The sequence below is a fragment of the Dreissena polymorpha genome, chromosome 1 (assembly GCF_020536995.1).
Source record: "Dreissena polymorpha isolate Duluth1 chromosome 1, UMN_Dpol_1.0, whole genome shotgun sequence".
Taxonomy (NCBI): domain Eukaryota; kingdom Metazoa; phylum Mollusca; class Bivalvia; order Myida; family Dreissenidae; genus Dreissena; species Dreissena polymorpha.
In genome coordinates, this window is record NC_068355.1 from 64,493,328 (window position 1) to 64,505,742 (window position 12,415).

Below are 12,415 nucleotides of genomic sequence, written 5' to 3' on the forward strand. Positions count from 1 at the left end.
ACCAAATTGAAAGTGGATTATCTTACGCATATCATGTGGATGAATATGCTAATAATATTGATAGACAGTGCACATTTTTGTTAATGTCTTCAACAACAATTCCAAAATTACACAAATTAAACTATGGCAACAAATTAAACAATAAGGCACGTATATTTCACATCTGTATACGAGTAGATATTTATTATTTCTTTACTCGTCTAGAGAAATGTGAAAGATAAATAATAAAGTAGAGACGATACGGATCATTATAATTATAAAAAACACATAATATATAAGCATTAAATGCGGAAACACAAGCACGCATGTCTATTTCGCCTCATGTTGTTGCAGGTACTGGTACTGCATTATGAGGATTATATACATACAACAAACAAGAAATCAGATAAACAAACACACAACCGAACCCGCGGAACATAACATTTCAGCTGATATTTAAACAACATTCAATATGGCTTTCCTAATTATCAGAGCTTCTTTCACAAAAAAGACAACTTAATGAGAACATCTTTATCACATGTGCTCATAAGGCTTAAGAATTTAAATACTGATGGCCGTTTGAGATAATAAGATTTTATGTATGTATAACATAGGCGGATTAAAATAAAATGATATTCATCTTCAATATCACGTGACTTACAACAAATACAATATCTTTTTTTCCTAGCTATGCGGTTATTACTAAACCTACCCGTTTGAATTCTTAATGTATGACATGACATTCTTAATCTACAGAAGTAAAATCTGAGCCTTTTGGGTAAGATATCTAAATATTTTTCATATTCAAATGATATTTTAAATTCTTTGTACAAAAATATTACTGGACTTTCAAGTGTGTGAAACCAATGTTATTAAAAACAGTCTATGCATTTAAACTCAGAGAGAAAAGCATTATTATTAAGGTACTGGTAATTTTCAAAAATGTACGCAAATCCATATTCGTTTAGGAGAGTTTTTACACTCGTGACCCAATTTTTCTTTCCACTAATACAATCTTCAAGGGCCTCGTTATACACAACTCTCAATATAATGTTATCACTGTCTTTGATTTTTTTACCAATATTTGATTATTCTTATGTATCTGTGAATATACAGTGGGTATCTGCCCTGTTCGCCGTACACTGCAGCAGAAAACGCATTACTTCTTACGCTTAAAAATCTTTTACAAAATTTAAGGTGTATTCTTTCTAATTCTTTGGATTTGGTACAACCCCAAACTTCACATGAATAATTAAGAATTTGCGATACGAATGAATCTAATAGTTGACACAATGTTTTTGGCGAAAGACCAAAGTCGTTGCATTTAGAAAATAGAACATTTAAGGATTTCAAGGCCTTTCCATTATGATGTTCAATGTTTTTACAAAAGTTCCCAGTGTAGTTAAAAACAGTACATAAATAGTTAAAATCATCAACTGTTTCGATTGGTTGGCTATTATAGGTCCATTTTTCATTTGCTAATAGTGCCCGCGTTTTCGAAAAAAACATTATTTGTGTTTTTGTAGTATTTACAGTTCAACCCCATGAACAACAGTATGAAAACAAAAGATGTAAGTGCCTCTAATGGTGCGTGGTCACTCCATTCATTAAATGGTTCAATAGTAAAATCATTGACTAGTGAAAAATGACGTTCATTCATTAAACGATAATCAATAACAGAACAACCCTTATTCGAACAAAACGTGTAGTTACTAGTATTAAATATACGCCCATTCGCAATACGTAGAGAGGTAGATTTACAAAGATCTATTAATTTAGTACCGTGGCTATTCTGAACATTATCGACAGAGGCCCGTACGTGGGTACAATCAGGGTCATAGTCAGGGTCATCAAATGCGTTATTTATACAATCATAAGGGATAAAATCGCATTTATTACCAACTCTACTGCTAAAATCACCACATAGAACTACACATTCAACAGAATTAAAATCAGAAATATCTTGTTCAATAGTATCAAACAAATCAATATTAACAAAATTATTGGCAGGGGATTCTTCACCCCAAATATACGCACCACACAGATATACGTCTTCTACAATATTGAAAAATATGTTATCCAATTTAATCCAAATAATGGTGTCATGATGGTTTTTAACTATTTTAATGCCATCCTTCAAATGATCTTTATATAACAAGATAACACCTCCACTATTTCTCTTAGCTTTACGGTTTTTAAATTTCCTATAAAAGTTATGTGATGTGTACCCATTTAAAGAAATATTACTATTATAATTAGTCCACGATTCATATAAAAAGCAAATATCAGAATTAGCAATAATATTAACAAAATGAGCAGATTGCGGTTTCTCCTTCGAGAGTCCATGCACGTTCCACGAAAGAATGGAAAGCTCACCCACATCGTCCCCCTAGTTTCTGACCGGTTGACCGTCCACGTACAGGGTGTCATACACCAACCAAGCACGTTTGCCCTGATCCCTGGCTTCCTTTATATTTTTGACCAGTTTCCGGCGCTTGTCAGAGACCGCCTTCGGGAATTGCTCAAACATGGAGTAGTTTGTGCCCTTCAGTTGCTTCCACTCCTTTCTCACACGTTCGCGGTCCTGAAAATATGTGAACTTTGCCACAATGTTCCTCGTTTTACCGGGAATAGGATGGCTAGGTGATCTATGTACTCGCTCAAACCGTATTCCGTCCACCATATCCTTGGAGAGATTCAGGGCTGACTTCATATGATCCCTCAGCTTCCGTTCCGACACTTCAGCTGGCTCACTTCCGTTTATCACTTATATGTTTTAATGGTCATTTCGCAAAAAATACATTTCGCATGAAATACAATAATTTCTGTCACGTTCTTTGATCTCCAAACAATGACTGTACAATGACACGTTAATGATCATCTAATTGACCGCCAATTATATTCGTAATCGCTATTTAAAGTCGTTAGAAGGCAATCTCGCGTTCAATTAGTAATTACACATGGATATGTATACCTCTTCTTCTTTCAGTTTGTCTTGATGTGTGTCCCCATACATTAGAAGGTTATTTGTGTAGGTTATGGAAGCGTGTGCTATGTTGCATAGGCGTCAATTAAACATATGCATATGTCAACATCGTTCACGACTGTTTACACCCTAATACCAATAATTTCAGCTTTATTCCAAATGTTTCCATCCTCATACCAATTATTTCACATTAATCCCAACTGTCTCCACCCAATGGCGGAATTGGTCCGGACTGGTTATAAGCAGTATAACTATAATTAAGCCAAAAGTATGCATCCCTTGATATGTATGCATGGTCTCATAAACAGCGAAATTTTATTAACCTGATTGGGAGCGGGCTTATTTATTGCAATTAAAAAAAATATGGAAATATTATAGCAATACATGCTGATATGTCCAGTGTGCAACCAATAGGAGTATAGCGACGTTTTACCGTTCGCGCAATTCATATCTATTAAATACTTATACTCAACATTATTTCTATTAGTTTGATAACCATATTTAAACGTAAATTTCAAATAATTAACCAACTTTAATGCATAAACATTAACGACATTCGATGTGTTTGTGGTTTGGCGTGTTAATCTCTTTTTAATGACGAGCCTCTGAGTAAAAAACAAAGTCAAACGTCGCGCAGACGACAACATTTGGTAATTAATCTCAAGCTACCATTTGTCGTCTGAAAGATCAAAGACGTATTTCATTATAAAGATCCGAACAAACAGCCTTCGTCCGCGGTGATAAATCTCTTGCCGTGATACCAGAGTTCAGATGCACATTCGTTATACGTTGTTGATAATGTTTTATCAACTTTTGGGTGGGGAGACTACTACTGCTTGGTGTTCATCGTTGAGTGATGTAAACTGTTGTTGGGGGAGAAGGTGATACCCCATCGTACAAATACTTAAAACTATTGATCATAATTATGATATAAATGCGTTTAAAGCATTTCCTTGCAATTGTCAATTGTCACGAATTTTACAAGCTTGACTGGCGATGGAAATGAAGTCTTTAAATATGAGTCGTGTTCTGAGAAAACTGGTCATAACTTGTGCGTAAAGTGTCGTCCCAGATTAGCCGCACAGGCTAATCAGGGACGACACTTTCCGCTTTTATGACATTTGTTGTTTAAATGAAGTCTCTTCTTAGCAAAAATCCAATTAAGGCGGAAAGTGTCGTCCATGATTAGCCTGTGCGGACTGCACAGGTTTACCTGGGACGACACTTTACGCACATGCATTATGCCCAGTTTTCTCAGAACACGACACATATTTTTCTTCCTTACGATTAACTAAAAAAATAGTTGTTTCTCGTATGCGTCATTTCCCAGTGAATGGGCATGCCCCCTTAAGGGCCCATTTCGGACGAACAAGAGTTATCACCCGGAAGCGACCTAGTGCCCGCTGACCAGCCGTCGACTGCCTATCGGGCTGAACTAGTTTCGGCCGGGACTTTTAATTAGGATCGGAGTCAGGTTCAGCCTATTTAGCGTATTACGCGACATTTTGCCTGTGAGTTGGCATGCCCCTTTAAGGGCCCCCTTCGGACGAACAAGAGTTATCCCCCGGAAGCGACCTAGTGCACGCTGACCAGCCGCCGACTGCTTATCGGGCTGAACTAGTTTCGACCGGGACTTTTAATTAGGATCGGAGTCAGGTGCAGCCTATTTAGCGTATTACGCGACATTTTGCCTGTGAGTTGGCATGCCTCTTTAAGGGCTCCCTTCGGACGAACAAGAGTTATCCCCCGGAAGCGACCTAGTGCACGCTGACCAGCCGTCGACTGCCTATCGGGCTGAAACGTGTGTGAAGTAAGCCTATTTAGCCTATTTATCAAGTTTAGTTCATAGGTTAAAACTTTTATCCTTTTTAGCCTATTTAACCTATTTAACACCCTTTTCAGCCTATTTGGACTAATTTACAAGTTAAGTACATACGTTGTCACATGCACCCTATTGAGCAAGGTTAGTACATATGTTATAACATACATCATATTAAGCCTATTTAGCCCAATTAGTACCCTATACAGCCTTTTTAGCTTATTTAACAAGTAAAGTACATAGGTTGACACATGCATCCTACCGTAATTGCTCTATGTTTTCGGACACTTAAAAATAATTATTTTTGTTCGTGTCCGAAAAATTAGATACGAAAAATATTCACAAAATACAGGTGTCCGAAAACTTAGAGTCGAAAATTGAAGTGTCCGAAAATAGCGTCAATTGTATCAACGACTACCGGTAATAGCACGCGCTTATTTTAAATAATATAAAATGCTTAATTCATTTGACAGAAAGTTACTACATGGTTGTACTTTGAACAACGAGTTCAAAGATGAGCATTTGATGTACCGATCATTTAATTTCCGATAGCTGTTGTTTAACACCTTCAATTGTTCGTAAAACTTGCAATAGGGTGCTTCACACTTTGAAGCGTTTAGTATTTATTACAGTTATTTTATTGATGATGGGTAGTTCCATTGCGGTAGAAAATTGAACTGTTAATTGGCACTACCCCTGATAATTGTCAAAACGCTTATGCTATCAGGTGAAACCATTGTTCAATACTGGTTTACAAGGTTATTTACCCAATAACGCAAATGTAATGGTGCGTTGCCCTCAGGCATACACCTGCCATGTTTTATGATGTAAATTTTGTTGTAAAACCCTATGATCAAAGTGTCATTAGATATCAAAAAACAGGACCGAAATTTTGTAAAATAGCGCTGTAAAATATACTGTCCAAAAACTTAGAGACATTAATTATGGACGAAACTCGTGTGTCCGAAAATTAAGAGTCACGAACAATATTTATTTTTGCCAAAAAAAGGGGGTGTCCGAAAACTTAGAGTGTCCGAAAACATAGAGTAATTACGGTATTTAGCATATTTAGCCTATTTAGCACCCTCTTTAGCCAATTAAGCCTATTTAGCAAGTTTAGTACAAAGGTTAAAACATACATTCTATTTAGCCTATTTAGTTTAGTAAACACCTTTTTCAGCATATATAGCCTATTTAACAGGTTAAGTAAATGGGTTGACACATGCATCATATTTAGCCTATTTGTCCCATTTAACACCCTCTCCAGCCTATTTAGCCTATTTACGGTAGCAAGCTTAGAACATTGAACATAGAACATTGAACCATGCATTCTATTTAGCCTACATAGCCTATTTAACACCCTTTTCAGCATATTTAGCCTATTTAACAAGTTAAGTACATAGGATGACACATGCATACTATTTAGCCTATTTAGCACCCTTTTCTGCCTATTTAGCATATTTAGCAAGTTTAGTACATAGGTTGACACATGCATCCTATTAAGCCTATCTAGCGTATTTAGCACCCTATAAAGCCTATTTAAAAAGTTTAGTACATAGATTTACAAATGCATCCTATTTATGCTTTTTAGCATATTTAGCAGCCTTTTCTTCCTATTTAGCCCTTTTACAAGTCTATTACATGGGTTTAAAACATGCATCCTATTTAGACTGTTTAGCATATTTAGCACCATTTTCTGCCTATTTAGCCTTTAAAACAAAACTAGTACATAGTTTGACACAGGCATCCTATTTAGCATATTTAGTACCCTTTTCAGCCTATATATCGTGTTATTCTCTATTTACATGGCGAGTGGGTATGCACATTTAAGGGCCCCTTTCGGACAAACAGGATTTATCCCCCGGAAGCTACCTTGTACACACTGAACTCCCGTTAGCTGCCTGTCGGGCTGATCTAGTTTCGGCCCTGTGTTTTAATTAGGGTTGAAGTCACCTTAAGCCAAAATAGCGCATTATGAACTATTTACATGGCGAGTGGGTATGGACCTTTAAGGGTCGCAATCGAACAAATAAGAGTTATCACCCGCAAGCGACCTAGTGCAAGCTGAACTCCCGTCGGCTGCATGTCGGGCTGTCTCTAGTTTCGGCCCTTGATTTTAATTAGGGTCGGCGTCAAATACAGCCTATATTGCGTATTATGCATTATTTACATGGCGAGTGGGTATGCACCTTTAAGGGCCCCTTTCGGACAACAAGAGTTTTCCCCCGGAAGCGACATAGTGCACATTGAACTCCCGACGACTACCTGTCGGACTGATCTAGCTTCGGCCCGGGGTTTTAATTACGGTCGGCGCCACCTACAGCCTATTTAGCGTATTATGCACTATTTACATGGCGAGTGTGTGTGCATTTTTAAGGGCCCCTTTCGGAAAAATAAGTTATTCCCCGGAAGCGACCTATTGCACGATGAACTCCTGCCGGTTTTCTGTCGGGCTGATCTTGTTTTGGCCCGGGGTTTTAATTAGGGTCGGCGCCATCTCCAGCCTATTAAGCGTATGTATTATGCTCTATTTACATGGTTAGCGTGTATGCAACTTTAAGGGCCCCTTTCGTTCAAATAAGATTTATTAACCGGAAGCGACCTAGTGCACGCTGAAGTCCCGTTGGCTTTCTGTCGGGCTGATCTAATTTCGGCCCGGGGTTTAAATTAGGCGTCACCTGCGGCCAGTTTAGCGTATGTATTATTCTCTAGTTACTTGGCAAGTGGGTATATACCTGTAATGGTTCCTGTTGGACAAACAAGAGTTATCCCCCGGAAGCGACCTTGTGCACGATGAACTCCCGTCGGCTGTCTATGGGGCTGATCTAGGTGCGGCCCGAAATTTTAGTTAGGGTTTGCGTCACCTTCAGCCTATTTAGTGAATTAGGCGCTATTAACATGGTGAGTGGGTATGCACCTATAATAGCCCCGTTCGGACAAACAAGAGTTATTCCCCGAAAGCGACCTAGTGCTCGCTAAACTCCCGTCGGCTGCCTGTCGGGCTGATCTAGTTTCGGCCCGGGATTTTAATTAGGGACGGTCTCATCTGCAGCCTTTTAGCGTATTTGTTATGCTTTTTTTACATGGCGAGTGGGTATGCACCTTTAAGGGTCCCTTTCGAACAAAAAAGACTTATTCCCCTGAAGCAACCTAATGTAAGCTAAACTTCGGTCGGCTGCCTGTTTAGCTCACCTTGTTTTGGCCCGTGGTCTTAATAGGGTAGGCGTCACAAACGGCATATTTAGCGTATTATGCGCTACTTTCATGACGAGTTGTTATGAACCTTTAAGGGCCTTTTTTTGACAAATATGAGTTATACCCCGGAAGTGACCTAGTGCCTGCTGAACTCACGCCGTCTGCCTGTCGGGCTGATCCAGTTTTTAACCTAGGTTTTATAAGGGTCGGCGTCAAATACAGGCTTTGTAGCCTATAAGACGTAATTAACATGGCGAGTGGGTATGCATCTTTAATGGCCCATTTCGGACAAACAAGAGTAATCTCATGGACCTAGTGCCCGCTAAACTCCCGTCGGCTTCCTGTCGGGCTGATCCAGTTTCGGCCCGGGGTTTTAATAAGGGTTGCCGTCGTATAAAACCTACAACGTATACAACGTCGTATTTAGCGCATGTGGCGCTATTTACAAGGCGAGTTGGTATGCACCTTTAAGGGGTGCTTTCGGACAAACAAGAGTTATCCCACCGGAAGCTACCTAGTGCACACTGAACTCACTTCGGCTGCCTGTCGGGCTGATCTATTTTCGGCCCGGGTTTTAATTAAGATCGGCGATACAAACAGCCTATTTTGCCGCTATGTACATGGCGAGTGTGTATAAGAGCCGCTTTCGGACAAACAAGAGTTATCCCTGGAAAGCGACATAGTGCACGCTGAACTGGCGTCGGCTGCCTGTCGGGCTAACCTAGTTTTGACCCGGGGGGTTAAATAGGGTCGGCGACACATACAACCTATTTAGCGTTTAAGGAGCTATTGAGATGGCGAGCGAATATGAACCTTTAAGGGCCGCTTTCGGACAAAAAAGAGTAATTCATCGGAAACGACCTATTGCACGCTGAACTCTCGGCGGCTGCATGTTGGGCCAATGTAGTTGCGGCCGGGGGTTTAATTAGGTCCGGCGTCACCTACAGCCTATTTAGCATACTTAGCGCTATTTACATTGCGAGTGGGTATACAGCTTTAAGGTCAGTGTTCGGACAAACAAGTTATCCCCCGGAAGCGACATAGTGCACGCTGAACTAATGTAGGCTGCCTGTCGGGATGACCTAGTTTCGATCTGAGGTTTTAATTATGGTGTGCGTCACATACAGCCTATTTAGCGTAATAGTCGCTATTTACATTACGAGGTTTAGGGCCGCTTTCGGACTTAAAAGAGTTATCATCCGGAAGCGACATAGTGCACGCTGAACTCCCGTCGGCTGCCTGTCGGGTTGATCTGGTTTCGGTCCGGGGTTTGAAGTTGTCTCTTCTTCACATAAGTCTACTTCGCGTAGTATGCTCTATTTACATCTCGGATGGGTATGCGCTTTTAATGGGCGCTTTCGGACAAACAAGAGTTATCCCGAGGAAGCGACCTAGTGCACACTGAAATCCCTACGGCTGCCTTCCGGGCTGATCTAGTTTCGGCGCGGGGTTTTAATTATCGTCCGCGTCACCTACAGCCTATTTAGCGTATAATGCGCTATTTACATTGCGAGTTGGTATGCACCTTTAAGGGCCGCTTTAGGACTAACAAGATTTAATTTTATCTAAAGGGACTAGCAATCATGATGCATCAACTATCTCCGGAATCCACCGTGAGATTTAAGCAATAAATCGTCTGCTGATCCAGAGTGCGGGACTAGTTAACATATTAACATTTTGACAAGAATATATACGCTTGAAAGGCTGTAGGTGACGCCGACCCTAATTAAAACCCAGGGCCGAAACTAGATCAGCCCGAAAGGCAGCCCAGGGGAGTTCATCGTGCACTAGCTCACTCTCGGGGGAAAACTCGTTGTCCGAAAGGGTCCTTAAAGGCGCATACCCGCTCGCCATGTAAATAGAGCCTTATTCGCTAAAAAGGCTGTAGGTGACGACGACCCTAATTTAAATCCCGGGCCGACACTAGATGAGCCCGACAGGCAGCCAACTGGAGTTTAGCTTGCACTAGGTCGCCTCCGGGGATTACTCTTTTTTGTACGAAAGGGGCCCTTAAAGATGCATACACACTCGTCATGTAAATAGAGCATAATACATACGGTAAATAGGCTGTATGTGACGCCGACCCTAATGAAAACCCCGGGCCGAAACTAAATCAGCCCGACAGGCAGCCGACTGGAGTTCAGCGTGCACTAGGCCGCTACAGGGGATAACTATTGTTTGTCCGAAAGGGCCCTTTAAAGTGCATACCCACTCGCCATGTACACAGAGCCTAATTCGCGAAATAGGCTGTAGGTTACGCAGACCCTTATTAAAACCCCGGGCCGAAACTAGATGAGCCCGACAGGCAGCCAACGGGAGTTCAGCGTGCACTAGGTCGCTTCCGGGGGATAGCTATTGTTTGTCCGAAGTGGGCCCTTAAAGATGCATTCCCACTCGCCATTTAATAGAGAATAATACATACGTTAAATAGGCTGTAGGTGACGCCGACCCTAATAAAAAACCCGGGCCGAATCCAGATCAGCCCGACAGTAAGACGTCGGGATTTCAGTGTGCACTAGGTCGGTCCCGGGGATAACTCTAAATTGTCCAATAGGGGCCCTTAAAGGTGCATACCCACTCGCCATGTAAAGAGAGCCTTATTCGCTAAATAGAGCATAATTCATACGCTAAAATAAGCTGTACGTGACGCCGATCCAAATTAAAACCCCCGGCCGAAACTAGATCAGCCCGACAAGCAGCCGACGGGAATTCAGCATGCATTAGGTCGTTTCCGGAGGACAACTCTTGTTTGTCCAAAATAGGCCCTTAAAGGTGCATACCCACTCTTTATGACAATAGAGCATAATACGCTAAATAGGCTGTACGTAACGCCGACCCAAATAAAAACCCCGGGCCGAAACTAGATCAGCCCGACAGGCAACCGACCGGAGTTCAGCGTGCACTAGGTCGCTTCCGGAGGATAACTCTTGTTTGTCCGAAATGGGCCCTTAAAGGTGCATACCCATTTTATATGACAATAGAGCATACTACGCTAAAAAGTCTGTACGTGACGCCGACCCAAATTAAAACCCCGGGCCGAAACTAGATCAGCCCGACAGGCAGCCGACGGGAGTTCAGCGTGCACTAGGTCGTTTCCGTGGGATAACTCTTGTTCGTCCGAAATGGACCCTTAACTGTGCATACCCACTCTATATGACAATAGAGCATAATACGCTAAATAGGCTGTACGTGACGCCGACCAAAATAAAAACCCCGTGCCGAAACTAGATCAGCACGACAGGCAGCCAACGGGAGTTCAGCGTGCACTAGGTCGCTTCCGGGGGATAGCTATTGTTTGTCCGAAGTGGGCCCTTAAAGGTGCATACCCACTCTATATGAAAATAGAGCATAATAAGTTAAATAGGCTGTACGTGACGCCTACCCTTATTAAAACCCCGGGCCGAAACTAGTTCAGCCCGACAGGCAGCCGACGGGAGTTCAGCGCGCACTAGATCGTTTCCGAAGGATAACTCTTGTTTGTCCGAAATGGGCCCTTAAAGGCGCATACCCACTCTATTTGACAATAGAGCATAATACGCTAAATAGGCTGTACGTGACGCCGACCCAAATTAAAACCCCGGGCCGAAACTAGATCAGCCCGACATGCAGCCGACGGGAGTTCAGCGTGCACTAGGTCGCTTCCGGGGGATAGCTATTGTTTGTCCGAAGTGGGCCCTTAAAGATGCATTCCCACTCGCCATTTAATAGAGAATAATACATACGTTAAATAGGCTGTAGGTGACGCCGACCCTAATAAAAAACCCGGGCCGAATCCAGATCAGCCCGACAGTAAGACGTCGGGATTTCAGTGTGCACTAGGTCGGTCCCGGGGATAACTCTAAATTGTCCAATAGGGGCCCTTAAAGGTGCATACCCACTCGCCATGTAAAGAGAGCCTTATTCGCTAAATAGAGCATAATTCATACGCTAAAATAAGCTGTACGTGACGCCGATCCAAATTAAAACCCCCGGCCGAAACTAGATCAGCCCGACAAGCAGCCGACGGGAATTCAGCATGCATTAGGTCGTTTCCGGAGGACAACTCTTGTTTGTCCAAAATAGGCCCTTAAAGGTGCATACCCACTCTTTATGACAATAGAGCATAATACGCTAAATAGGCTGTACGTAACGCCGACCCAAATAAAAACCCCGGGCCGAAACTAGATCAGCCCGACAGGCAACCGACCGGAGTTCAGCGTGCACTAGGTCGCTTCCGGAGGATAACTCTTGTTTGTCCGAAATGGGCCCTTAAAGGTGCATACCCATTTTATATGACAATAGAGCATACTACGCTAAAAAGTCTGTACGTGACGCCGACCCAAATTAAAACCCCGGGCCGAAACTAGATCAGCCCGACAGGCAGCCGACGGGAGTTCAGCGTGCACTAGGTCGTTTCCGTGGGATAACTCTTGTTCGTCCGAAATGGACCCTTAACT